The 4,194-nt window shown below is 44.8% G+C and overlaps 1 long non-coding RNA gene across 1 annotated transcript; it reads right to left on the bottom strand.

Moving 5' to 3' along the window:
* Positions 1 to 1,155: 1,155 nt before the first annotated feature.
* Positions 1,156 to 3,749, bottom strand: LOC147190927 (uncharacterized). The gene is made up of 3 exons (XR_015103689.1): positions 3,123 to 3,749; positions 2,919 to 2,990; positions 1,156 to 2,848 (listed from the first exon to the last, which is right to left on the bottom strand). It is a non-coding gene; the product is annotated as an uncharacterized LOC147190927 (long non-coding RNA).
* Positions 3,750 to 4,194: the final 445 nt, after the last annotated feature.

Here is a 4,194-nt window from a genome sequence, read left to right as displayed (position 1 = left end):
GGGGGGTGGACATTTTGTCTTGCTTCTTTTCGCCACTTTTTTTTTTTTACTTTGTACTTGAATGTGCGGTGAGGCATTGGGCTGCTCTGTTGGTTTGTGTCAATTAAAACAGTTGTGGTACACGAACGATGTGATCCTCAGTGCACATGGTGGGGTGGAGAAGCAGGTTTAGAACGGGGAAGCGGGGGCAGGGCTGGAGGTGGCGGGATCGGGGGGGGGGGGGGGGGGTAGGAACATTTCCCACCACAGAGCCGTTGACGTGACCTTTCTCCATGGCACACGTGAACTCCGGAAGAAGCGAGGAAATGCTCAGGCCTTGTTCCTGCCACGTGTACACGCGAAACGCATGCGGTATGGACGGCGATTTGAATTCACCTTCCTGATCATCGTGGCTTCCTTTTCAAATCATTTACAAACCAATTGGCCGCACATGTAACTGTTGTGTAAAGATAATGTCAAAGGTGTATAATATATTGGATTCTTGTCATGATTTTTTTTTTTAATACTGAATCAAAATTTCTTTGTTTTGTTATGGATGTTATTTTTTTTTCTATAACGGCAAATAGATCACTGAATGCAATAATTCTTGTACAGAGGGCCTTGAGATTTTGTTATGGATGGAATGAATGTGAATTTTTACAATCCTAACCATCCCCCCCCCCCCCTCCCTCCCCCTCATAAATAGCTTAGATTGTATATTGTTGCTGCTCAGGCTTCAAAGTGGCAAATCAACACAATGTAAGAAGTCGGGGCGTCATTAAATTAAGCCTCCCCTCCAGCAGAGGGAGCTCAAGTTGAGCGAGCGAGCCCTCGTGCCTTTCATTGACTCACATTTTGCTGTCTTCCGTCGTTAGTTCGTCGTCTAGCAACAGGCGTGGAGGCCTTGCAAACTGATAACTCGACATACTGAAAATGCTGATAGGAGGGGAAAAAAAAATATCAGCATTTCGTTTTTGCCTCGTGCGCCACAGCTCATCAGGAGACACACATAGTCACCTTTGTTTTCCAGTCACTCGCTGCTGTTTCGGGCCACACGAGGAGAAAAGTCCCAACAATTATGCAAAGAATACAAGAAGGACAAGTCCAAATTTGACGGTTGTAACAAAAAAAAATATCTCAATACACAGAACTCCATATTTGCAAATTTGTCTTTACGCTGATGCTTTTATTAAATTTTGTTTGACCCTCTCCTCCCGTGTTCCTTGGTGGCTTTTTGGTGCCAAGCTTCTTCCTGCCGACTCGGCATCACCGACTTGCCTCTTTTTCGCTCATGCCCAACATGTTGCTTGAAAGGTGGCAGCACTGCAATGGGAAATGACCACATGTCCGGTTTTTGAATTGAATTGAATACAACTTGATTGTCAAAAAAAAGTTTTTAATTTTATGCCCAGAGAAATTCAACGAAAATATGTACGTGAGAAAAATGCTCGTTTCCTGGAATGCATACAGTCGCCTGGCATGCTGCAATTTTGGTGAACCTTGTTTGCACAGGGCAAGTAAAATGCTCTGTTGATTACCTAAAACATTTTTTTTAATCCAATCCTCTTTCATGAGATCAGGCGTCACCCTTGTGAGGACAAGCGCTAGACGTATCTCTTAATTTATTGATTTTAGTGAAACCTGTTTGTACAGGCAAAATAAAAAGACTCAAAACTGTTCATACAGAAAGCGCACCATTTCCTCATTTCATTTTTTTTCATTGGGTACTGGCAGCACAGACGAGTGAGTCTTTTAAAACTTCGCCTGACACTTCATGGCAAGCAACGACTGACTTGGCTTGATCGTGAATTGGAATAAAAGCACAGAAAATGACATTTGAGAAAGGCATCGATTTTTCAAGCCGTCTCGCTAATGGCCAGCTAAACAAAGCATGGGATGCACGTCATTCAGTGTACCGAAGGGTGCACCCACGTCCCCAAAAAAAAAAAAAAAAAATTGGCCAGAAATGACATTTCTCATGTATACCGCTGCATGATGAAGACGTTAGTCGCTCCTCTATGAGAGTAATGCGCGGTCGTGGGTCAGCATGTGAGCACAAATATCACCTGACGCCGCTTTATTCCGCTTGGAATGACACTAGAGCGTCCATGGCCGAATCACTGAAGTCACCTCTCGTCCAACATGCGTACCTGTAAAGTGCTGCAACGTCGTCCTTTGCGCCCATAGACTCAGCACTTGCTGCACCGAAAGATGAACGGAATAACCCGTTTGTTGACGTTTCAGCCACCTCTCTCCATCGCTCTCTCTCTCTCCATTCCTCTTGCTATCCCTCTCTCTCACTCATCCCTCTTATCTCTCCCTCCATCCCTCTCTCTCCCATCATTTTCTCTTCGTCTCTCATCCCTCTCTCCATCCCTTGCTCTCTCTCCATCTCTCTATCCCTCTCTTCATCTCTCTCTCTCCACCCCCTCTCTATCACTCTCTCCATCCCTCTCTCTTTCTATCTCCCTCTCATCCCTCTCTCTCGCCATCCCTCTCTTCATCTCTCTTCCTCATGTTTTGCTTTCTCTTTGTCTCACCCCTCTCTATCCCTCTCGCTCTCCATCCCTTGCTCTTTCTCTCCCTCTCCATCTCTCTCCATCTCCCTCTCATCACTCTTTCTATCCCTCTCTTTATCCCTCCTCCATCCTTCTCTCTCATCCCTCCCTCTTTCTCCACATCCCCCTCTCATTCCTCTCTTTCTCTCCCTCCATAAAGGCGTAGGTTGTGCCATTTGCAATAATTTAAAAAAAAAAATCAAAGCAAAAAAAAAAATTGAAAACGTGGCAAAAGAAACAAGAGTACAATGTTCGAGGAAAAGGCGAATAACTTGTGACGTGCTATGCTCAAACCTCCAACGCTGCAAACCCTGCAACAAGAAAAATGACATTGTGAGACAAGAGAACAAGCGACGAACATTTGGCTCTGTGCTTACTCACCTGATAAACGGATACGCGGTCGGTCGCCATCTTGCCGCACCTGTGCACTGTTCTTAATTGCCCCCTGCACACCTGAATCCAAATCATATGCAGGCATGACGTCACGTTGGCCAATCCAAGCCAACCTTCTTCTGCTGCGTATTCAACTGCGCTTTGCACACTAGCGCCACCCAGTGAACCGCCATGATGACTGCTTTGGCTTACCTTGGAAATTGCTTGATTTCAGCCAACAAAAATGAAATGGAATCACCTGCCATTAGCTACGGCAAACCCGGCTCTCATTACAAATCCGTTCGTCTTCAGGGGCCACGTTGTTGCCCTCTTCTGGTCAGTATGAGAAATGCTGCCGGTGACAAACAGAATCCAAAATAGACGAGTCGATTTTCCATCTCCAGCTTCCCTCACTTTTGGGGGGGGCTCAGTGATGTTTGGTCCCCGACACTGATTTTCTTTCAGGTTGTTGGTTTGACGCAATCCTCCTCGGCTATTCTTCTCCCGTTGAGCATTTACACTGTTGCTGTTTGTTCAGTCATCTTTAAATATACCCTTAAATTAAACCCTCTGCGTTGTTGTCACGGTCTCGCCTCTAAAAAGCGCATCCGCAGTCTTTCCGGAAGTATGTCTTTGCAGGTTGAGTTGTCCACTAAGTGGGAGCGTTAACCCTCCGATGACTGAACGCATCCGCGACTGCTGAGAGCTGGTGGCTGGGTTTTAACAAGGATCCTCAGGTATGAAATTTCAATCACGGGAAAATATTGCTCACATTCACAGATATCTTACTGCTTATATATTTTACAGTAAGCCTACAAGTCACATATATACAAATATGTGCTCACGCTCACCTTTCTTCAGCGCGGAAGTATCTGAAGGTGTTTTTTTGGAAATGTAACTGACACTGTGCCATCTACTGGATCTTTTCAGCATTACGCCGACTTAAATACGTTATTGAGTCGAATCGTTACGGTGACGAAAACATCTCTGGCATGAATTGGACAATCACAACGATGTCAAATTGTAAGGCATCGAAACAAAATTTACTCAACACAGAATTTCAGCTTATTCGGTAAGAAATCACATTGAAAAAGACAAAATTATGCAAATGTTTATGTAACCCCTGCCATGAACATGTGGCTATTTGAGGAGTTGGGAAGACTAACAATATGTCACGAGAAAGTCCCCCCCACCTCCCAGGCTAAATGTCATATTAAGTGTCAACTATGTGATGTTAATTGCAATTCATGATCTTAGTGTGACAGCCACTGTATTACGCAGTCAG

Source organism: Hippocampus guttulatus, chromosome 18, assembly GCF_054856545.1.
Source record: "Hippocampus guttulatus isolate MCC_2025c chromosome 18, RoL_Hgut_1.0, whole genome shotgun sequence".
Classification (NCBI taxonomy): domain Eukaryota; kingdom Metazoa; phylum Chordata; class Actinopteri; order Syngnathiformes; family Syngnathidae; genus Hippocampus; species Hippocampus guttulatus.
The sequence above is the reverse complement of the archived record's forward strand: the minus strand, read 5'-3'. Positions and strand labels throughout refer to the sequence as shown.